Below are 13656 nucleotides of genomic sequence, written 5' to 3'. Positions count from 1 at the left end.
TAAGTAGAATAAAGAAATTCAGAGGTTGAAGACAAGGTCTTCAAATTAACCCAATCTAACAAAGACAAAGAGAAAAGAATAAGAAAATATGAACAAAGCTTCCAAGAAGTATGGGATTATGTTAAACAACCAAACCTAAGAATAATTTGTGTTCCTGAGGAAGAATAGAAATCTAAAAGTTTGGAAAACATATTTGGAGGAATAATTGAGGAAAACTTCCCCAGCCTTGCTAGAGACCTAGATAGCCAAATACAAGAAGCACAAAAATACCTGGGAAATTCATCGCAAAAAGATCATCACCTAGGCACATTGTTCTCAGGTTATCTAAAGTTAAGACAGAGGAAAGAATCCTAAGAACTGTGAGACAAAAGCACTAGGTAACCTATAAAGGAAAGCCTATAGGATTAACAGCAGATTTCTCAGCAGAAATCCTACAGGCTAGAAGGGATTGGGGTCCTTATCTTCAGCCTCCTCAAACAAAACAATTATCAGCCAAGAATTTTGTATCCAGTGAAACTAAGCTTCATATATGAAGGAGAGACACAGTCTTTTTCAGACAAACAAATGCTTAGAGAGTTCACCACTAACAAGCCACCACTACAAAAACTGCTAAAAGGAGCTCTAAACCATGAAACGAATCCTGGAAACACATCAAAACAGAACCTCTTTAAAGCATAAATCTCACAGGACCTATAAAACAAAAATACAATTTAAAAAACAAAAACAGGTCGGCTGCAGTGGCTCACACTTGTGATCTCAGCACTTTGGGAGGCCGAGGAGGGTGGATCATGAGGTCAGGAGATTGAGACCATCTTGGCTAACATGGTGAAACCCTGTCTCTACTAAAAATACAAAAAAAAAAAAAAAAAAATTAGCCAGGCTTGGTGGTGGGCACCTGTAGTCCCAGCTACTCTGGAGGCTGAGGCAGGAGAATGGCATGAACCCGGGAGGCAGAGCTTGCAGTGAGCTGAGATGGCACCACTGCACTCCGGCCTGGGTGACAGAGCGAGACTCCATCTCAAAAAAAGCAAAACCAAGGACAAAAACAAAACTTTGAACAACAACAACAACAAAAAACAAATAACCAAAAACCAAGGTATACAAGCAACAAATAGCATGATGAATGAAATGGTACCTCACATCTCAATACTAACATTGAATGTAAATGGCCTCAATGCTCCACTTAAAAGATACGGAATTGCAGAATGGGTAGGAATTCAACAACCATCTGCTGCCTTCAGGAGACTTACCTAACACAAAAGGACTCGCACAAACTTAAGGTAAAGTGGTGGAAAAAGACATTTCATGCAAATGGACACCAAAAGTGAGCAGGAGTAGCTATTCTTATATCAGACAAAACAAACTTTAAAGCAACAGCAGTTAAAAAAGACAAAAAGGGATGTTGTATAATGATAAAGGCCTTGTCCAAAAGGAAAATATCACAATCCTAAACACATATGCACCTAACACTGGAGCTCCCAAATTTATAAAACAATTACTAACAGACTGAAGAAATGAGACAGACAGCAACACAATAATAGTTAGGGGACTTCAATACTCCACTGACAGCACTAGACAGGTCATCAAGACAGAAAGTCAACAAAAGAAACAATGAATTTAAACTATACCCTGGAACAAATGCACTTAACAGATGTATACAGAACATTGCATCCAACAACCCCAGCATATACATTCTATTCAACAGCGCATGGAACTTTCTCCAGGATAGACCACATGATAGGCCGTAAAACAAGCCTCAATAAATTTAAGAAAATTGAAATCATATCAAGCACTCTCTCAGACCACAGTAGAATAAAACTGGAAATCAACCCCAGAAAGAACCTCTAAAACCATGCAAATACATGGAAGTTAAATAACTTGCTCCTGAATGATCACTGGGTCAAAAATGAAATCAAGATGGAAATTTAAAAATTCTTTGAACTGAACCACAATAGTGACACAACCTATCAAAATCTCTGGGACACAGCAAAGGCAGTGCTAAGAGGAAAGTCCATAGCCCTAAACGCCTACATCAAAAGGTCTGAAAGAGCACAAACAGACAATCTAAGGTCACACCTCAAGCAACTAGAGAAACAAGAACAACCAAACCCAAACCCAGCAGAAGAAAGGAAATAACCAAGATCAGAGCAGAACTAAATGAAATTCAAACAAACAAACAAACAAAAAATAAAACGAAAAGCTGGTTCTTTGAAAAGATAAATAAAATTGATAGACCATTAGCAAGATTAACCAGGAAAAGAAGAGTGAAAATCCAAATAAGCTCAATGAGAAATGAAACGGAGATACTACAACTGATACCACAGAAATACAAAAGATTACTCAAGGCTATTATGAACACCTTTATGTGCATAAGCTGGAAAACCTAAAAGAGATGGATAAATTCCTGGAAAGATACAACCCTCCTAGCTTAAATGAGGATGAATTAGATACCCTAAACATACTGATAACAAGCAATGAGATTGAAATGGTAATTTAAAAATTGCCAACAAAAAAAAAGTCCAGGACCATACGGATTCACAGCAGCATTCTACCAAACATTCAAAGAAGAATTGGTACCAATTCTATTGACAGTATTCTACAAGCTAGAGAAAGAGGGAACCCTTCCTAAATCATTCTATGAAGCCAGTATCACCCTAATACCAAAACCAGGAAAGGACATAACCAAAAAAGAAAACTACAGGCCAATATCCCTGATGAACATAGATGCTAAAATCCTTAACCAAGTACTAGCTAACCGAATCCAACAACATATCAAAAAGAGAATCCACCATGATCAAGTGGGTTTCATACCAGGGATGCAGGGATGGTTTAACATATGCAAGTCAATAAATGTGATACACCACATAAACAGAGTTAAAAACAGAAATCACATGACCATCTCAATAGATGCAGATAAAGCATTCGACAACATCCATCATCGCTTTATGATTAAAACTCTCAGCAAAATTGGCATACAAGGGACATATCTTAATGTAATAAAAGCCATCTATGACAAACCCACAGCCAATATAATACTGAATGGAGAAAACTTGAAAGCATTCCCTCTGACAACTGGAACAAGGTGAGGATGCCCACTCTCACCACTCCTCTTCAGCATAGTACTGGAAGTCCTAGCCAGAGCAATCAGACGAGAGCAAGAAATAAAGGGCATCCAAATTGGTAAAGAGGAAGTCAAACTGTTGCTCTTTGCTGATGATATGATTGTTTACCTAGAAAACCCTAAAGACTCCTACAGAAAGCTGTTAGAACAGATAAAGGAATTCAGCAAAGTTTCCAGATACAAAATTAATGTACACAAATCAATAGCTCTTCTGTACACAAACAGTGACCAAGCTGAGAATCAAATCAATAACTCAACCTCTTTTACAATAGCTGCAAAAAATAAAATAAAATAAAATTCTTAGGAACATACCTAACCAAGGAGGTGAAAGACCTCTACAAGGAAAACTATAAAACACTGCTGAAAGAAATCATAGATGACACAAACAAATGGAAACACATCCCATACTCATGGATGAGTAAAATCAATATTGTGAAACTGACCATACTGCCCAAAGCAATCTACAAATTCAACACAATTCCCATCAAAATACCACCATCATTCTTCACAAAATTAGAAAAAGAAATTCTAAAATTCATATGGAACCAAAAAAGAGCCCACATGGCCAAAGCAAGACATCAAAAAGAACTAATCTGGAGGCATCACATTAACTGATTTCAAACTATAAGTAAGGCCATGGTCACCAAAATGGTATTGGTATAAAAATAGGCACATAGGCCAGGCGGGGTGGCTCATGCCTGTAATCCCAGCACTTTGGAAGGCCAAGGCCGGAAGATCACTAGGTCAGGAGTTTGAGACCAGCATGACCAACATGGTGAAATCCTGTCTCTAATAAAAATACAAAAATTAGCCAGGCATGGTGGCACACACCTATAATCCCAGTTACTCAGGAGCCTGAGGCAGGAGAATCACTTGAACGTGGGAGGCAGAGGTTGCAGCGAGCAGAAATCGTGCCACTGCACTCCAGCCTGGGTGACAGAGCGAGACTCCGTCTCAAAAACAAACAAACAAACAAACAAACAAACAAACAAACAAACAAACGGCACATAGATCAATGGAGCAGAATAGAGAACCCAGAAATAAACCCAAATACTTACAGCCAACCGATCTTCAAAGCAAACAAAAACATAAAGTGAGGAAAGGACACCCTTCTCAACAAATGTTGCTGGGATAATTGGCTAGTCATACGTAGGAGAATGAAACTGGATCCTCATCTCTCACCTTATACCAAAATCAATTCAAGGCTGATTAAGGACTTAAATCTAAGACCTGAAGCTATAAAAATTCTAGAAGATAACATTGGAAAAGCCCTTCTAGACATTGGCCTAGGCAAGGATTTCATGACCAATAACCCAAAAGCAAATGCAATAAAAACAAAGAAAAATTGCTAAGAGTTAATTAAACTAAAGAGCTTTTGCATGGCAATAGGAACAGTCAGCAGAGTAAACAGACAACCCACAGAGTAGGAAAAAATCTTCACAATCTATGTCTGACAAAGGACTAATATCCAGAATCCACAATGAACTCAAGCAAATCAACAAGAAAAAACCAACAATCCCATCAAAAAGTGGGCTAAGGACATGAATAGACAATTCTCGAAAGAAGATATACGAATGGCCAACAAACATGAAAAAATGCTCAACATCACTAAGGATCAAGGAAATGCAAATCAAAACCACAATGCGATACCACCTTACTCCTGCAAGAATGACCATAATCAAAAAATCAAAAAATAGAGTAGATGTTGGCCGGGATTTGGTGAACAGGGAACACTTCTACACTGCTGGTGGGAATGTAAACTAATACAACCAGTATGCAAAACAGTGTGGAGATTTGTTAAAGAATTAAAAGTGGAACTACCATTTGATCCAGCAATCCCACTACTGGGTACCTACCCAGATGAAAAGAAGTCATTAAACCAAAAACATACTTGCACACACATGTTTTTAGCAGCACCATTCACAATTGCAAAAACGTGGAACCAACCCAAATGCTCATCAGTCAACGAGTGGATAAAGGAACTGTGGTGTATACATACAATGGAATACTACTCAGCCATGAAAAGGAATGAATTAATGGCCTTTGCAGCAACCTGGATGAGATTGGAGACTATTATTCTAAGTGAAGTAACTCAGGAATGGAAAAGAAAACATCGTATGTTCTCACTCATAAGTGGGAGCTAAGCTATGAGAATGCAAAGGCATAAGAATTACACAATGGGCTTTGGGGACTCAAAAGAAAAGGTGAGAAGGAAGTGAAGGATAAAAGACTACAAATAGGGTGCAGTGTATGCTGCTGGGGTGATGGGTGCACTAAAATCTCACAAATCACCACTAATGAACTTATTCATGTAACCAAACACCAGCTGTTCCCCAATAACCTATGGAAATTTTAAAAATTAACAACAAAAAAGTAAAGTAACTACATTAAATGAAAAAATAAAATAAAATAAGGCTGGGCACAGTGGCTCACGCTTGTAATCCCAGCACTTTGGGAAGCTGAGGTGGTCAGATCACTTGAAGTCAGGAATTCAAAACCAGCCTGGCCAACATGGGAAATCCTGTCTCTCCTAAAATACAAAAATTATCTGGGCATGGTGGGAGGTGCCTATAAACTCAACTACTTGGGAGGCTGAGGCAGGAGAATAACTTGAACCTGGGAGGCGGAGGTTGCAATGAGCTGGGATTGCTCCATTGCACTCCAGCCTGGGTGACAGAGCGAGACTCTGTCTCAAAAAAAAAAAAAAAAAAGAAAGAAAGAAAGAAAGAAAGAAAGAAAGAAAGAAAAGTGAGGTGAATAAATGAATAAGCCTTCATTGACCTTTTGGATTTTATCCCTCCAGATAAACCCAGTTAATGTGGTCCCTAACCAAATTGTGGGCACTTTTATAAACTGAACTACCGTTTCATTTACTACACTTCCATCCCTCAAATCCAGTCAAAGAGGCTAGATGTGCAAACCCCTAAGCTAACTTTGGGCTATTAACACCAGCAAGTTAACTCCACAACCTTACTTCTGATTTGTAACATCTTCATGACATTTCCAAGGTACAAAGACAGAACTAGGATTCCCTGCCTTGTAAAAATTTGAAAAATCGCTGTCATGGAAATACTGACAGATTTTACGACTAAATCATCCCTCCCATTTTCTTAAAAAAATTGGAGTACTAGTTTCTGTTCCTTCCTGTTTCTCTTTGCCAAAACTTAAAATCCTAACATTCAGAAAGTTATTTTTATGTATTTTTACCTAATACTTTTTTTTCTGCAGTTAAAGTCCATTTCTACTTATTATGGCCTTTGGACACGTGGAAAATTTGACCTGTACATAAGTACTTTATGTGTTTGAAACCTTACTGTATTAGAACAATCTGAAATTTTATTTGGCTAAAATAAATAATCCTTACTAAAATCTGTTTTTCTTTTCTTCCCTTTTCCTTGTTGGCAGTTCTATCAAAATAATGAATAAGGGGGAAATCTGTACCTCCAGAGATAATTGAACAGGGAACAATAAGCCGCCTGGGGTTTATAACTAAGCAGGGAATGTGTTAGGCCGTCCTATCAAGTGTTGCTGGGAAAACATTATCTGGGAAGATTTTATGGGAAGAAGACAACTTCCAAATAAGGCTCAAGTTCATAATGGAAAAGTTAAATATGATCTTTTTAATAGTTGGCAGAGTACCCCAACACAATACATTACTATTTCAGACTTCTCATGAGTTTTGTCCTACTACAAAGATAATGGAAGAAATGCATACCTACAGCTTTATTAACAACCTCATAATTTGTGTCTATTGTGCCAAAGACTTACCACAACTTAATCTCTCAGGAAACCATAATGCCATAGGGACAGAATCTAATGTCGGCTCCTATCTTCAGACAGAGCTACAACTAAACCATCCTTCCCAATTTTTTTTTTCCCTAAAAATTGGAGAACTGTTTTCTGTACCTTCCTTGGGTATTCCATTACCAATGTTAAAAACCCTAAAATTCAGAAATTTTTAAAAAAATTTTTCACCTGAAGCTCTTTTTCCGCTGTTAAGTTCAGCTGCTACTTATTTTGGCCTTAACAGAGATACAGAAAATTTGATCTGCACATGAGCACTTTATGCATATGAAACCTTACTATATTAGGACAATCTGAAATTTTATTTGGCTAAGATAAATAGTCCTAATTCTGTTTACTTCTCCTCAAATACCCTATTACTTAAGCCTCAAATCATCTTTATTATATCCTTTTAGGCCTCTCTAACATTTCCATGTCCTTCTAAGTTGTGCTTCTAAAACTTAAGTACAATTGTTTATTAAGGGCTCATGCAATGCCCAGGAGAAGGAGATGGTTTGTATTCTTAGGATTCTTATATGTTTCCCTTTTACTTAGATAACTCAGAAGCAACCTGATTTTTGTCTTCCCATTAGGAACTCTTGCTTGAAATAACCCTTGTTTAAAATTGGGCATTAACTTCCAGTTTAAAATGTCAGACCGAGCACAGACATCTACCTCCTGTTCCTTAAAAGATGCTTTTGAAATGACAGCAAATATTTTCTTTTAACGAAAGCAGAACAATGCGGAAAAACATGTATTTGTCAAAAATGTGAAAGAATTCCTAGAATACTGAAAACATATGTGACCCAGTAGACAGAGACAGAGCAGAGGAAACCATAGCCCAAGATAACAAGAATACGTATGGGATGTTCTCAGGAGTCCCAGGAAAGCTCCAAGTTCAAAATCACTAAAGGCAAAGGGTAACAGTGGCTAGTTCCAGGTTATTCCTTTAAAAGAGCATCCCTACCCACTCCCACCATAAGTGGCCAGCAGTGGGAATTTTTGTCCTTGGGCAAAAGCCTGAAAATTACACTTTAAAGCAAATGAGTGATTTTTGCCCAAAGCTTTGTAGTTAGGGTTTTGGGGGCTGAGAAGGAATCAGAACCTAGGATGAGTATTTCCAGAATATACAACAGATATGGAGAGGCTCTGCTTCTACATCATCACCATCCCCACTCTGGCTGATGGAGGAACCACCACATGGAACATTGTCATTTGATGTCGCAGATGTAAAAGGAGAGTTCTAGAGGCCTTGGAATAAAAATTTTACATGTGGAAACTTAAAAAGTTGATCTCAGGCCGGGCGCGGTGGCTCATGCCTGTAATCCCAGCACTTCAGGAGGCTGATGTGGGCGGATCACCTGAGGTTGGGAGATCGAGACCAGCCAGACCAACATGGAGAAACTCTGTCTCTACTAAAAATACAAAATTAGACGGGTGTGTTTGGTGCATGCGTGTAATCCCAGCTACTCGGGAGGCTGAGGCAGGAGAATCGCTTGAACCCAGGAGGCGGAGGTTGCCGTGAGCCGAGATCGCACCATTGCACTCCAGCTTGGGCAACAAGAGCGAAACTCTGTCCAAAAAAAAAAGAAAAGAAAAAAGAAAAAAAAAGTTGATCTCAAAAAAAAAGTTGATCTCATAGAAGTAGAGAGTAGAATAGTTACTGCTAGAGACTACAAGGTTTGGGGGGAGACAGTCAGAGATTGGTTAACAGATAGAAAAGTATAGCTAGATGGGAGAATAAGTTCTAGTGTCCTATAGCACTATAGAATAACTATAATCAACAATTTAGTGTATATTTTCAAATAGCTAGAAGAGTGGATTTTGAATATTCCCAACACAAAGACGTGATAAATGTCTGAGGTGATGGAAATGCTGATTAACCTGACTTCAGCATTACACATTGTATGCATATATCAAAATATCACACTATCTCATAAAGGTATAATTATTATGTGTCAATTAAAAATAATTTTAAAAATCTGAGTTATGGACACTTTCTTAAAAAAATAAAACAGAAAAAAAGCAACATACATGTATACACAATTTTGCAAACCACTTCAAGAGATTTGCCTCTAAAACTTATCCACAGAGCACTGGCAGCACAGGCCCCGGTTAGGAACCTTAGAATGGTCTCACTTGGAATCTGTTTGGACCTCATGATGCTGGCACCTGCAGCCTAAGAGCCGGAGTGAGCGCATGGATGGGGCAAGACAGTCCATGCTTTTGCTTTTGGGAGCAGGAGTGTAGTCTCTAATTCTGCCTCTAACATTATAGCGGTTCTCTAGGACCGCCTCATGTGAGTGAGGAAATGCAAAGAACCAAAGGCAGCCTGATAGTTGTGTGTGGTAGGGTGTGGTTCCACAGGAAACAAGTATCCTCTGATCCAGTGGCCACTGTGCTATGAATTCTTGACTTTTGTATAGCACGCAGCGATTCACAGAGCACTTTTATAAACGCTGTCTCATTGGACTCACGAATATCTCTGGAATCATGAGGTCAGGAGCAGCAGTCTCATTTTACGAAGTAAAGCAGTGAAGCCTCAGAAGGGTTAAATGACTTGTTGAGGGTCGTCCAACCAGTTAGTGACAGGGTTGAGACTAGGTTTTCTGACCATAATCAAACAATTTTTCCATTTTACCCGCCCCCGCCAACCCCGGCCCAGGCTAAACTTCTGTGTGAGTAAAATGTGGAATATGATTTTGGACTCTTGAAAAAGCCTCCTTTCTCTAATAGCACACAAAGACTTTCTATTCACAAGCAGAGAGAAGGCTCAAAATGCAAAATAAATTTATTATCACCAGGAATACTTGCTATAGCTATTCGAGAACAGGGGCTGGAGGCAATAGGGACTATCCTGTGTGGTAGTCTGTAGGGAGGCTGTGTGAGGCACTGGATGCCCGAGAAAAAATATAGAGATTAAGTAGATTCCCCAACACAGCTGTTGGGCCCCTACTTCCCAACATGGCCTAGAGCTGGCCCTAAGAACATTAAAGAACAGTAGGAGGTTTGCGAGAGAAGGAAAAGTACAAATAACTTGTTTTGTAGAGGCCTAGCCATTTAGGAACTGGATCTACCTCAGCTGTGTATCTCCTAGCCCAGCCCCAGGGCTGGCAGAGAGTAGGTGCTCAGGAGCCGTGTGTGCTAAGTGGAGGAAATGCAAATGGTAAACCGGCCCATGGAGGATCAAGATGAGTAACTATCTATGAGATACTCTGAGACTGTCAAAAATGACTTTTCTACCAGTGACATTGTCAACTGGCATACCATTGGTTAGAAGGCAGTATTGGAACTCAGAAAACTGGGGTGGACAAAGAACTGAATATAATTTTTTGGTTATTTGGGAGTGGGAGGGTCGCATACTGGCAGGTGGTGAACCCAGTGACCCAAGAGACCTCTTTTATTTGTGATTCCCCTATGGTTAAATAACAAACTGCTTTTCACAGTTTGGTAATTCAGTGGTTCCTTTCCATAACAGGAAAAAAAATGAAAGTAACTAACCGTCAACTAAGACCTTGAATTCCCTCAGCTGAGAGAAGAGACTAATGCATATAGGTCATAAAAAAAATTAAAGTTCTCCTGCTGCAGCAAAGAGGGAGAGACAAGGCTGTGCTAACGATCTATCTCATGCTTTCTCGTTGTATGAAGAAGGCCATGATGACAGCTAACTTTCAAGACCTCCAGTATGAATCAGTGGCATGACCACTGTGCTTCCCTAGGTAGACCCTGAAAGAAGCACAGAGAAGAGAGTCTGGTGGGGAAATCCTACCTCCAGGATTTAACCCTCCTCCATTTCTCATAGTGTAGTTGAGTAACCCCAGCAACATCCTCTAGCCCAGGGTTTCCCAAACCAAAGTTATTTCTTTATAATGGTCACAATTTTTGTCTTATCCAAGTACCAGTTGTATTTGTATTTCTTTGATATTTTCCTGTAAATTCATCTACATTTTTAAACCTAATGCTAGAGCTTAACACCAACTGCTTGTTCAGTATACAAGCAATTATTTTTCTAGAAACAACAAAATAGCTTCAGTTTTTTTGTGTGTTTTGTGGCCTAGAAGTACATTTTTTTATGATGATTTTTCTTTGAATATTAGGTTCTTGGGGAATGACATCACTTAAAACAGAAACTGGGGAAATACTTTGTATAAGCTTTTAAAATGTGGTTAAAAGTTGGGAAAAAACAGATTCTTCTGATCAATGATAGTTTTGGAAGAAAGTGGTGTACCCAGAAAACTTCTCTCTCTCAGTCCTGGTTGTGCAAGTAGGGAAGGAGGTGACTTTCATTCAGAAAATGAAATATAATAAGAATGATGTAAATTTGGTCAAAATAATGACAAGGAAAATAAAATATTTCTTAAAGGCAAAATCATACTGCAAGGCAATTTGTATTCACTACAGAAAGCTTGCCCAAAGTGAAACTTAAGCTATTTCAGAATTCTTAGTGAAGATTAAATCTCTCTAATTTGTTCCTACTCAGGGGAATCACAAGATGTGGAATTTATAGGTTTCTAACCTAAATGGTCTTTTGCAACTGAAAGGACATCCCTAAAGAATAAGGAAAAGATTGGCCTCACTGGCCTCTCAGGGAATGGCATGGTTTTGGACTATGTAAATCAGCAAATGTATTGCTTTCTTACCAAGTTCAGAGTCTGCATTTTGTAAACCCAGGAGCACAAAGGTAAAAGATAGAAGTCCTACTCTGTGTGGGTTGTAATTGAGTGAAAGGAAAACAAGCAAACAAAAAATTGCAGTACATTGCAAGTACTGAAGGCAGTAAGAACTGACATTTGTTTAGTGATCATCATATGATTCACATTAACCTACCAAATCCTCATAAAGATACACTTCACATATGGAGAAACTGAGACACAAAACAATCAAGCCATTCATCAAGGTGGCAAAGTTTATAAGTAGCAGAACCAGAAATCAAATTGAGACTGGTTCCAGGGCCTTAGGCATCACAAGTTGGGGAATCTTCAAAGAAAGTGATCTGAAGATGAAGAAGAGCTTACCAGGCATATGGAGATCAAGGGGCGAGAAGCTGAGATATGACACTCCAGTCCTAGAAAACAGAGTATATGAAACATGTCTGAAATGACTATTTAAATATGATGAGTTGCTAGATGTGCTTCAAAGTGAATTATGAGGCACAGTTCCCACCTTCATTACACATTTATTAAGTATCTGTTATGTGCCAGGAATTATATTCCACAGTAGGAATATGGCCATCAAGAGGACACCATCCCTCTCCTAGGCCAGAAGGGTCATTATATGTGATTTGAAAACCCATTGAGTTTGGATAAATTGTTTGAGAAGGGTGGCATAAACCCTTAACCTCATAAAACTTAATTAGAACTGGGAAATCTGTCAAATTTGGGGATTTTGTTTTACACCTCGATAAAAACAAACAAACAAGCAACAACAACAAAGATTCCTCATCCTTTCCCCACTGGCAAAACACTTTTATTTTCCATTAATGCTTTAATCAGTTTGGAGTGTTGGTTTAAACGTTTAGAATGTATTTGAGAGCTTTAAGTATCAAACAGAGTTTTAAAGTGGCTTTTCCTGTTAACACAATGTTTCTTGTAACCAGTGAGTTGTGCCAAAACTCACTGTAAAGTAATACTGTCAGGTGGGGTTGTATTTTGGCAGTAATGCATCAACCTTTTGAATGGCACTACATTTTTTCTAAGTGTTCAGTTCACATTTTGTCTTTGCGCACAACTTCCAGAACATCACTTTGCCATCTTGTAAATCGGTTTGCATTATTTGTGATAATACTTACCCTTTATTATAATTACCACAAGTCATGGGAAGGTTCAACTGTTTCATTAGTTAACTGAGAACAACAAAGTCTAAAGTTTCATTGAAATCAGATGTAATGCTCGTGTTCCAAGGTCAGCTGGAAACTAATAGGAATAATTTAAGCCATGATATCCCAACTGAGGCTGAGCCACGCTAATCATTCTGCAGATCATACTAGAGTGATTCTGGAAGGAAAAAAAGACATCCCATTTCTCCCTCATTAAGTATACTGAAGACCAACTTTGTAGGAGGAAAGGATTAATCTATAGCAGGGTGGTCACAGTTCACGCCTGGAGAACCACTCACAGGCAACCCTTGGCAGCCAGGAGCCACAACCAAGTGGGTCTTAGGGGACTAAGGAGCTGATTCCCCTTTCTCCTTCCTTTTTTTTTTTTTTTCCTTTTAGGTGTCTCTTCTCTCTTCCATAACCTAGCAAGTGTGGAACCAGGGGATTCTGAGAATGTCTAGAGTCCCTTGGAAAATTTTCTCGCCCACCACCTTCCAAAGCTGTAAATGTCAGGAAGCTTTGAGAATGAGGAAGGAAAGTCTTGCCATTCTGCCAAAACAGCCAACTGGAAAGCTCCCTGTGATACCCACTGGCCTTTTGTCTAAAATTTTCTAGCCCTTTACCTGTAGTCATTATTTTTATTTGATAAAGTCATAAGGGACTTACCTTCTTCACCATGAGTAAAGGAGCCTGTCTCAGTCTGCTTTGTGCAGCTATAACAGAATGCAACAAACTAGGAACTTTATTAAAAACAGAAATTTATTTCTCACAATTCTGGAGGCTGGGAAGTCCAAGATCAAGGGGCCATATCTGGTGAGGGTCTTCCTGCAGGATCATAACATGGCAAAGGGCATCCTATGGGTGAGAGATAAAAGGGGGCTGAACTTTTCTTTTTATGACAAATCCATTCCCGAGATAACAAACCCACTCCTGCAAT

The 13656-nt window shown here is 38.9% G+C and overlaps 1 long non-coding RNA gene across 1 annotated transcript in view; it reads right to left on the bottom strand.

The window, feature by feature from the left end:
• The window catches only part of LOC109025889 (uncharacterized), a 51024-nt gene that overhangs the window by 15323 nt on the left and 22045 nt on the right, over positions 1-13656 (bottom strand). Inside the window, exon 5 of the long non-coding RNA XR_002004840.2 lies at positions 11920-13574. This is a non-coding gene — a long non-coding RNA (uncharacterized lncRNA). The remainder of the gene's footprint in view (positions 1-11919; positions 13575-13656) is intronic.

The sequence above is a fragment of the Gorilla gorilla genome, chromosome 11 (assembly GCF_029281585.2).
Source record: "Gorilla gorilla gorilla isolate KB3781 chromosome 11, NHGRI_mGorGor1-v2.1_pri, whole genome shotgun sequence".
NCBI lineage: Eukaryota > Metazoa > Chordata > Mammalia > Primates > Hominidae > Gorilla > Gorilla gorilla.
The sequence above is the reverse complement of the archived record's forward strand: the minus strand, read 5'-3'. Positions and strand labels throughout refer to the sequence as shown.